This window comes from Saimiri boliviensis, chromosome 13 (assembly GCF_048565385.1).
Source record: "Saimiri boliviensis isolate mSaiBol1 chromosome 13, mSaiBol1.pri, whole genome shotgun sequence".
Lineage (NCBI taxonomy): Eukaryota > Metazoa > Chordata > Mammalia > Primates > Cebidae > Saimiri > Saimiri boliviensis.
In genome coordinates, this window is record NC_133461.1 from 12,253,356 (window position 1) to 12,265,357 (window position 12,002).

Here is a 12,002-nt window from a genome sequence, read left to right on the forward strand (position 1 = left end):
GTTAATTTACAATTTGAAATTTATTCTAGAAGCATAATAGCAAACATAAGGTGATATTTTCATATCAAAACAATTCTTATATTAATAGCACTAAAATGGACAGGTAAAACATAAATTCAACAGTGTTGGTAAATAATTCAAAAACTAAATTATTGTTAGCAAGATTATAACAAATTTTGCTGAAAGTGGAAATGAGCCATTTTGTGTATTGCATGTAAAGTCAGGTTGCCTTCCCTGGAAGGCAAGTTGCAAAGAAGGTTTAAGAACTTCAAATAAAGGCCAGTCCCCGTGGCTCACACCTGTAATCCCAGCACTTTGGGAGGCCGAGGCAGGCGGATCACAAGGTAAAGAGATGGAGACAATCCTGATCAACATGGTGAAACCCTGTCTCTACTAAAAATGCAAAAAAATTAGCCGGGCGTGGTGGCATGCGCCTGTGGTCCCAGCTACTCCGGAGGCTGAGGTGGAAGAATTGCTTGAACCCAGGAGGTGGAGGTTGCAGTGAGTCGAGATTGCATCACTGCACTCCAGTCTGGTGACAGAGCAAGACTCCATCTCAAAAAAAAAAAAAAAGAAAAAAAAGAAAAGAACTTCAAAAAGAACTTCAAATAAGGCTATGTCTTAGTTTATTCTCAAATATTTATTCTAAGAAAACAATGGGAAATGCAGACAAAGATTTATGGACACATGTATTCAATGTATGATTAAGTAAAACAGAGAGTAATTAGAAAAAGAACTAAATTGCCAAGCAATAGAATAATACCTAAAAGTTGTGGGACTTTTAGAAATAGGAAGAAATTTATAAATTATATTCTTAAGGAATCTTTAAACACACCTATATTTTGCTTTGTAACATGCATCAATAACGTCATATTCTTAAGCAATATTACAGGAAACAATTCATCATAGAATGATCCCAGGTGCCTCTTCATTTGGCTTTTGTATTTGTAATAAGCAAATACCACATTTTATGACGAGAAAAAGAAAACAGGTAAATATTATTAAGAAGAAGAAGATGTTGGCATCATATATTACAATGAGATTTAGTTGAATAAGGATGAATAATCTTATCTCCTATTTCTTGCAGAAAAAGGAAATAATTAGGTAACAAGTTTTTTTGACTATTGGAAACATTCTCCAGAAATCCAATGTTAGTTTTACTCTCCTTGAATCATCAAACTTCCTTTGTCTTGTATGCCATTTCTTTATACCTCTTCTTAACTTTCATGACATTAACTACTTTTTTCTCCATTTGTTAATTTTTCTACTCTTTATTAACATTTCACATTGAAATACAGTCATATCCATCCCCTACCTTCCCAAACCTGTTGTTTATCAGTGATCCCACTGGAAAAATGCTGTTCTTTCTCATCTTCTTTACATTAAAATAATAATAATAATAATTATTATTATTATTATTATTATTATTTGAGACAGATCTCTCTGTCACCCAGGCTGGAGCACCATGGCAGTCTCAGCTCACTGCCACCTCTGCCTCCTGAGTTAAGCAATTCTCCTGCCTCAGCCTCCTGAGTAGCTGGGATTATAGGCACCCACCACCATGCCTGGCTAATTTTTGTATTTTATTTTAATAGAGATGGGGTTTCACCATCTTGGTCAGGCTGGTCTCGAACTCCTAACCTCAGGTGATCTGCCACCTCGGCCTCCCAAAGTGCTGGGATTACACGCGTGAGCCACCAAGCCCGGTCACATTAAAATTCTTACAAAGTTTGTGCACGTTGTCATTACCTACTCACTTTCCTCCTGAACTCATTACAATGCAATCTGACTTTGGCTCAACTTCTAAAACTATTCCTCCATCACAGGGGTTATCATCTTTGTGGTGCTAATAGACATAGTTGGTTTTTGGGAAGCCATTGCAAACTGATGACTGATATATACAGGGATTTTATTAAATGTTAAAACTTGCTGAACTTTTTTGGTTTACGGTACTTACTTGAACTAACTTTATTATAATTAAGTTTTCTATGTTTATTATAATTTTATCTCACTCCTAACAACAATCTTATGTGCTGGAGTTGATTATTATTCCTCATTTTGCCAACGAGGGGGCAGAGACAGAGAGGTTAGTTAATTTTCATATGGTCACCAGACACTAAAAGCTGAACCAACCTCAGAGTCTGAAACTATAGTTTACAGATGTGACTACTATGCTTTGCTGCCTTTGTAGGAATGACAATAGGACATAAAAAGAATGAGGTTAAACATCATCATTTATTTAATATTTGAAATGCAAATATTTTAAAACATTATGCTTATCATTTTTAATCCATAAATAATACAAAAAAACATTAAATTTGTAATCATTTTGACTGTTGACGCACTACATTTTAGAAGATATTACAAGGACAGAAGGAAAACAGACACAACAGGCCGGGCGCGGTGGCTCAAGCCTGTAATCCCAGCACTTTGGGAGGCCGAGGCGGGTGGATCACGAGGTCAAGAGATCGAGACCATCCTGGTCAACATGGTGAAACCCCGTCTCTACCAAAAATACAAAAAATTAGCTGGGCATGGTGGTGCGTGCCTGTAATCCCAGCTACTCAGGAGGCTGAGGCAGGAGAATTGCCTGAACCCAGGAGGCGGAGGCTGCGGTGAGCCGAGATCGCGCCATTGCACTCCAGCCTGGGTAACAAGAGCGAAACTCCCTCTCATAAAAAAAAAAAAAAAAAAAAAAAGAAAATGAAAACAGACACAACAAGGTACCACAACATGTGGTAGAAAATTAACATAAACATTTAGGGTGAAAACACAGTAGATTTGAAACTTTTTATTAAAAACTAACACAAATTTACTTAGACCAAAGTGCTGATATTTAGAAGGAAAATGATAAACGATTTCAAATGTATCTTGATTTGTATGAAAGAATAAGCCACCTTATGTGTGTTTTCTATTATTTTACTGTCTATGTAGCAACTAGCGTTCTTTTGCTGCACTTATGAATGTTTTGTTGTACTTATGAATTTGCATGGGAGTTACCAACCTACAGTTGTTCAATGTATGTAATAAATTACCGTAAACGGCAGTATCCGAGAAAGAAGACTTTATGTTAATGCTGGCCATATTTAATAACTTCACTAATGATCAACCAGAGGAAGTCAAGGACACAGTAATGACTAGAGCAGTTAATGATATAACTTAAGGCAGAAAATAACATGAAGCTCCATATCAGAAAAGTTTTTTTTTAGTAAGATTTATTACATCGTCACAGAATTTTTCAAAGAAAGGTGGAAGTTCAAAACATGTCCTATTTATCACTGAATAATGATGTTTACTGGAAAGTACAATGAAAAAAGACAGAGAAAAGTAACATCCATACTTCTTATCCTGATGCTTTTTAAGGTAAGCACATTTCCTGTGCAGTTGATGCCTGAGGTTGTTAGTCTCTGCTGCCAGCATCTTTTCTCTGCTATCCTTCCATTCCCTCATTCATCCTCTTGCCAAAATCAGAAAGTGCTCTCTAGTACTTATGCCAAGATCAAGCATTAGAAAGTTACTTTTCTAAGGTCGTATTTCTGTCAACACATCCTTTCTGCTATAACTCCTAATATATTTTTATCCTTCCTGAATCTCAGACTCTCTCTCCTTTTCTTGTTTTTCTCTCTCTCCTCCCTTCCTCCTTCATAAACTCACACCTTTTCCTAAAAAGGCATTTATTTCTTGAATATGGATTTTTTGATCGTCAACTACATGCCTGATGATTTTCCAAGATATGTCCCAATGTAAGTTTTTTTTTCATGGAGAAGATTAACTATCTGTACTGTGGTATAAATGGTCCTAATAGAACACCAAGAGATCATCCCTGGTAGATAGTGTAGGCATTTGAACAGTTCACTCCTGTTAAACTAGAACATATATACTTTTTAACACTGTAATCTGAGAAAAGTTACAATATCGCCCCTCCCTAGTTCCATCCATCTTCACCATGCAGAAACTCTATGTGCTCCAAGCAAGATCTCCACCTCTGCTCTCCAGTGACAAACACTGAGAGCCTTGTTGCCACTATCTACTTCAGGAGAATTATAAATCATCAACTTAATGCCTCTACTACAAATACAAAAATTAGCTGGGCATGGTGAGGTGTGCCTGTAATGCCAGCTACTTGGAAGGCCAAGGTGTGAGAATAGCTTTAACCTGGGAGGTGGAGGTTGCAATGAGCAGAGATTGTGCCATTGCACTCCAGCCTGGGCAACAGAGTAAGACTCTGTCTTAATAAATAAATAAATAAAAATAAAACCAAACAAAAACCTAATGCCTTTTATTTCTTGTTACTTTAACACCATCATTACCATAAATAATCCGTCTCTGTTGGAATATTTGCATCTTTTTAAAATTCATATTTTGAAATCTCTTCAGGAATGTAATGATATGGAAAGAATCAGTCTTTAGGGAAGTGATTAGGTCACGAAGGCAGACTCTTCATGAATGGAATTACTACTCTTATAAAAAGACAACGGACTTTGCAGGGACATGGGTGAAGCTGGAAACCATCATTCTCAGCAAACTAACACAGGAACAGATAACCAAACACCGCATGTTCTCACTTATGAGTGCGAGTTGAACAATGAAAACATATCTGCACAGGGAGGGCAACATCACACAGGGGCTGGGGGGCTGGGGGGGATAAGCATTAGAATAAATACCTAATGTAGATGATGGATTGATGGCGGCAGCAAACCACTATGGCACATGTATACCTGTTTCACAAACTTGAACTTTCTGCACGTGTATCCCAGAACTTAAGTATAATAAACTTAATAATAAAAAAGAATATGCATTTATCAATAAATGAAATAAAAACAATACGTTTTGTGCAGCATTTGTACTCTCCTGGTAAGAACAAAATACATATGCATGTATGAGCTACTAAATACAAATTCTTTAATTTCAGTAATTTTGTATCTGAGTTAAATGCTCTTATATTTGCCAAAAAAAAGATAAAGGACAGATGTTGATATCAATATATATGTGTACATATAGATTAGAGAGAGAGAGACACCCCATTCTTATTAGACTTTGTAGTTATGTTATATAAAGTAGCCACTGATATTGAATTAGTGGGTTAGTAAATAACTAATGAATACTGAATTGGTGAATATGGAACCATTTCTCCATGGATAACTATGGAATTTAGTTTCTTCTCGGATTTTGTCACAATATTTTTGTCAACAAATCAGTGTATAACCTTGTTTTAGGTAGTTTCTGTTTAAAGATAATTTACTTAATACATATTGTTGATTCATGAACATCAAACTCATGGCCCAAAGCAGTGTAATTCATGCTTGAATGAAGTTTGTCTAACACGGATTTCTTCTATAAGGCACATCACAGGCTCCGCACAGCTAGGAACACAAGGCAAAACCTGAGCACTCCACTTGGGGCTGTTTTACACAGCAAAGTCACCAACAGAAAGCACAAAAATGTTCAATACAGGACACTAAGTAGACTACAAACAGAACACTTGTTTACTGCCTGAGAACTGGAACAAAAAGTCAGTCCTCTTTGGGAGGCCAAGGCACGCCAACCATCTGAGATCAGGAGTTATAGACCAGCCTGGCAAACATGATAAACCCGTCTCTATTAAAAATACAAACATTAGCTGGGTGTGGTGGCAGGCACCTGTAATCCCAGATAATCTGGAGGTTGAAGAGGGCGAATCGCTTGAACCTAGGAGGTGGAGGTTACAGTGGGCCAAGATCATGCCACTGCACTTCAGCCTGGGCAACAGAGTGAGGCTCTGTCTCAAATAAATAAGTAAATAAATAAGAATTTTTTAAAAGGCAGCTCATCATGGAATGCTGCACTGGGAGGTGTAAGTTCCTCGCTGCTCTGTGTGTAGGCCCAAATGAACACAGAAGCATAGGTAGTATTGATTTGGGGGCTTACAAATACATTTTAATGGGTAGGCATATTCACAAATATGAAATCCGTGAACAGTTAGGAATTGACTCTATTGTATTTGATTTTGCAGCATGCATTTTCATGTACTTATTATGCTGTTCAGTGAGTGCAAATTCTTAATATAATTTAACTCAGCATTGGTTTCCATCATGGTTAGTGCATTTGTGCAGTTTTAGAAATCTTTGCCAAGATCAAATTAAAGAATTGACTATGTTTTCCTCTATATGTTTTTTTTTAATATTTTAAATTAGACTAACAGTCCATATGGATCTACTGTGTTTACAGTGTGGTATGGGTCTGGTGTTTTTTCTATTATTTTATTTTATTTTATCATATTGGAAACAAATTTACATATGACATCTTATTGAAAAGACTACATTTGATGAATTTGTCTGTTTTAAGTAAGACAACTGAATGTGAATCTGATTTTGGATTCTGTTTCTTGCATTGGTCTATCTGTCAATATTTACTATGAGTCTTGCTACCTGGCCAAATGGGTAACACAGGGTTTTTTCTCTCTCAAGATTGCTGTGACTATAATTGTTTCTTTGCATTTCTATATAAACTTCGGAATCAGCTGTCAATTTGTTTGGGGTTGTATTGAAACTATTAGTGTACTATAAGAAAACTGACATAGTTGCATTGTTGTATCTTCTAGTCTATGCATATAGTACATCCCGATTCATGAAGTTCTCTTTGTTTTCTTCCATGTAATTATATATTGTAATTCTTCAGTGTAGACTTCTTGAACATCTTTTGTTAGGTTTATTGCTAGTTTATTGATGCTTGTTAATACTATTTTAATTTGAGTTTTTAAATGTAATTATTTATTAATTCATTCCTAGCAATACATATCGATCTTTTATCCAGCTGCATCCTGTTTTCTAACATTCGGTGTTTTTATTTCATTCAGTTCTGTATCTTTTTCTTTCCTGGCTTTGACAGTAGCTTCCTAATCTACTTTTACTCTTCTGCTTTGGTATTTTCATCCACTCAAAAAGGAAATTAGATGATGTCACTCCTCATTTCAAACCCTGGCACAGTTCTGTATTTCACTCAGTGCAAAATCCTGTCCTTACACTAACCTGTAAGATCCATCATGATCTGTCTACACTCTAGCTACCTCCCTCACCTTCTCCATTTCTCTCATTACTACATTTGGTTATAATGGCAGCTTTATTTTCTCTTAAAATAGTATTCAGCTCCTGTGCTTAGGAATTTTGCTTCAATTGTTAACATTTTTCCTCCTTCCGAGAAGGCATTTCCTCTGCTTGAATCACATTCTCTTTCCTTTAATACATATGTTCAAATCTCACCTTCCCAATGACATCTATTTTGACCATCATATTTAATACTAAAAATTTTTCACATTCTTAACTCTAGTACTTCCTTATGTTTTTTTCTACATTTTCTATTGTTTTTGTTTTTTATATTCTCCTAATATTGTATTCACTTTCTTGCTGTATGCAGTTCATTATTTTGTGTATGGTTTTTTGACCAATTCTTCCAGTTAGAATACACATATCTAAAAGGTAAGGTTTTAGCTGCATTTGTCACTAATACCATCCAAATGGTCAAAAAAGTGCTATATTTGTCCTGTATATGTATATATTTTAATTTAATAAATGAATGAATAAATGAATGACAGTCTTTGATGCCTGGAAAGTGGGAAAGAGGTCAATAAAGTGATTATGAAAGAAACTAAACCAAGCCACTGAGTGGGTAAGAAGAGACATATATTTATCTTAAAAGTTGTGTCAAAATCTTATGCGTTTCAAATAAGAGATTAGAAAACGTAATGGCAAGCTATAATGATATAACTTGGGTTTTTCTCTCGTACATATATTGCTACTTCTTTGTTCCCACTCCTCCAAATATGTCAAATACTCAGGATCTGTTATATTTCCTCATGAATTGTATGTTTCATTTTAGATTGGCATTTGCTATGACTGCAGAAAGCCTAGTCCTCAATACAAGTCTTTAATATTGAAGTTATGGTGCTAGATAAAACTCATTTTTAATGTGAAACTTTAAATGACTTTTTAAAGATAATGAACAAGAAACTTCCTGAATTGAGAAAAGAATTTGAGAATGAAGAACACATAATTGAAGATCTAAGAAATTCATTGTCATCAAAAAGAATAAAGCATAGGTGAAAATCACATGAATAAAAATAGAATATCTTGCAAAAGTGAATATAGGAGAAAATGACAAATATCACAACTGTTGGCAGATCTTATATATAAGATATTTTAAATTTTAAAGAAAAACACGTTTTATGGTTTTTCTTTAAAATTATGGTTTTCTTGAAAGAAAAGATATTCAAATATGTAATTCACATAAAAATTCCTGGAATGTAGAAATAACTGAATTTGAGATAATAAGTGTATTTCATATTCCAGGAAAATTTGATATAAAACAGATACATTGAAATATATTTAAAGCTATTTACTCTATGGGTTAAAAAACAAAACAAAACAAATCTTCAAGAATTCAAAGAGCAAAAACAAGTCATTCACAAAAGAAAGAAATTCATCTAACCTCAAATTATTTGCAGGAATTTGACTAGCCACAGTAATTTCGATGCAAGTGTGATTTTAAAGTTCTAAGGGAAAGAATATGTCCCAATAATGTTAAAATTAGCAAATTTTCCCCTTGAATGTAAAAGTAAGCAGTTACTGTCACTTTCTGAAAACTTTGAAACATAGTAAAATGATCTTTTTAAAAAAAATAAAACACTGACAGTAAGTTTAACTGATTAACAAATAAAAATAAATATATGGGTATAAATAAGTGTTACAGATAAAATATAATGAACACTGAATCTATTATTGGGCAAATTAGAATAAACAACTAAGGAAATTATTGTGACAGATTATAAATATTATAAAACTTAATGAGGTATGAATAATGGTAAACTCAACCAGCTGGTGAGTACATGGAGAATGTTGTGTAGGAGTGCATATTCATCATCATGTATGGCTAGAGATCTACTTGCAGTACTTTTAAAATCGATGCAGGCAGTTATAAAATCCATAGTACTCTAACCTCCTAATATTTTGGCTTACTCTTCCCTTTCATCAGAAAAAAAATTTAGAAACAAAAATTTCTAAATTACAAAACAGTTACCTGGAAGTTCAGAAATTCTTTTAGATTTTAAGAAATATTTGAATTTCTTTTAAGTGTAAATATAAATTGAACACCATGCTTTTAACTTGATATATAGATATATATGTTTAATTTTGATATTATAATTTGATAATTTAATCTTACATAAGGTTAAGATGTATTTTAAATATATTCATTATTATTAAACATTGTTTTTGATATGTTTTATTTACTTTTAACTTTATTTTTTATTGCTTGAGTTTTATGTAATGTACTATATTTCTAGAAACAATGTATTCTTTTCTTAAAATCGTGATGCTATATCCACACTTACATCTGTGTTTAAGTATTAAGACTATATAATCTGATTTGTGGTGATGTGATTTTTATAGCAGCACCAGGAAGCAGGGACAAGGATAAGAGCAACAGGGAAATATCTCTTAGAAATTCCAAAGCTGCAAAAAAATTGAGTTACTTAGGAGTTACAGTGAGTTAAAGTAACACATCAAAAAATAATGTCTAAAAGCCATCGTACATTAAACTGAGGCACAAATACATTTCCCTTTCATTTAATCAGTATGATCAATGTTGTATTTCTTAAATTAAGCTCATACATTTCACAATATATTCTAGTACAAAGGGTACTTATAAGTGGCTGTATTTCTTATGTGTATTAAAATAATTTTTCTTTGTAAAAAAGGTGGTTAAATTTCTACATGACTCTGGATACTGATTTTCACTTTGTATCAGGCAACATTGATAAATGTTGTTTGAGAAGCTTGCCAGTGGGAGGTACATCAAGTGGAAGATATCAGTGTCAGAGTACCAGCAGCATCAGCAAAGATTAATGCTGAAGCTGTGGAATAAAAGAGAGATGAAGCCAAAACCCTGGAGACGCAGTGGGCAGGAAGCAGCATGTTGGACAGTAAAGTGAGCAAAATAGCAGAGTAGGAAGAATAATTCCTAAGTGTCAGGAAATAGCTACAAAGCACAATCAGTTACCAAAGGTAAGGTGAAAGCAAACCTTCTGATTTAAAGTGTATCTCTATATTTCTAGGTAGGTGAAAAAAATTAAGTGGTAGGGAAAAAAAACTGTGATTTCAATATGTGAGTGAGTCAATTAGTTTTCTATCAGTGCTGTAATAAAGTATCACAAAGTTACTGGCTTCAAAAACAAATGTATCTGATATAATTTTGGAGTCAAAGTCTGAACTAGGTCTCCTAGGGTATAAAGGAAGGAGACAGCCGAATGATGTTTATTCTTTGAAGCTCTAGAAGAGAATCTGTTTTTCTTGCCTTTTCTAGCTCTTAGAGGCTACCTGCATTCATCGGCTGATACCCTCTGATTACAACTTCAAAGTCAGAAATTTAGTGTTTTCTTTTTTTTTTTTTTTTCTTTTTTTTATTATTGCATTTTAGGTTTTGGGGTACATGTGATGAACATGCAAGATTGTTGCATAGGTACACACATGGCAGTGTGCTTTGCTGCCTTCCGTCCCCTCACCTGTATCTGTCATTTCTCCCCATGCTATCTCTTCCCACCTCCCCACCCCCCCGCCCCTCCCCCATTTCCCCCCAACAGACCCCAGTGTGTAGTGCTCCCCTCCCTGTGTCCATGTGTTCTCATTGTTCAACACCCGCCTATGAGTGAGAATATACGGTGTTTGATTTTCTGCTCTTGTGTCAGTTTGCTGAGAATGATGGTTTCCAGGTTCATCCATGTCCCTATAAAGGACGTGAACTCATCGTTTTTGATGGCTGCATAATATTCCATGGTGTATATGTACCACATTTTCCCTATCCAGTCTATCATCGTTGGGCATTTGGGTTGGTTCCAGGTCTTTGCTATTGTAAACAGTGCTGCAATGAACATTCGTGTGCACGTGTCCTTGTAGTAGAATGATTTATAATCCTTTGGATATATACCCAGTAATGGGATTGCTGGGTCAAATGGGATTTCTATTTTTAGGTCCTTGAGGAATCGCCACACTGTCTTCCACAATGGTTGAATTAATTTACATTCCCACCAACAGTGTAAAAGTGTTCCTATTTCTCCACATCCTCTCCAGCATCTGTTGTTTCCCGATTTTTTAATGATCGCCATTCTAACTGGTGTGAGATGGTATCTCAATGTGGTTTTGATTTGCATTTCTCTGATGACCAGTGATGATGAGCATTTTTTCATATGTTTGTTGGCCTCCTGTATGTCTTCTTTTGTAAAGTATCTGTTCATATCCTTTGCCCATTTTTGAATGGGCTTGTTTGTTTTTTTCTTGTAGATCTGCTTTAGTTCTTTGTAAATTCTGGATATCAGCCCCTTGTCAGATGGGTAGACTGCAAAAATTTTTTCCCATTCTGTTGGTTGCCGATTCACTCTACTGACTGTTTCTTTTGCCGTGCAGAAGCTGTGGAGTTTGATTAGGTCCCATTTGTCTATTTTGGCTTTTGTTGCCATTGCTTTTGGCGTTTTGGTCATGAAGTCCTTGCCTACACCTATGTCCTGAATGGTTTTGCCTAGATTTTCTGGAAGACCCCATCATCTCAGCCCAAAATCTCCTGAAACTGATAAACAACTTCAGCAAAGTCTCAGGATACAAAATCAACGTGCAAAAATCACAAGCATTCCTATACACCAGTAATAGACTTCAAGAGAGCCAAATCAAGAACGAACTGCCATTCACAATTGCTACAAAGAGAATAAAGTACCTAGGAATACAACTAACAAGGAACGTAAAGGACCTCTTCAAGGAGAACTACAAGCCATTGCTCAACGAAATAAGAGAGGATACAAACAGATGGAGAAACATTCCATGTTCATGGTTAGGAAGAATCAACATCGTGAAAATGGCCATACTGCCCAAAGTAATTTACAGATTCAATGCTATTCCCATCAAGCTACCAATGACCTTCTTCACAGAACTGGAAAAAAACACCTTAAACTTCATATGGAACCAAAAGAGAGCCCGCATAGC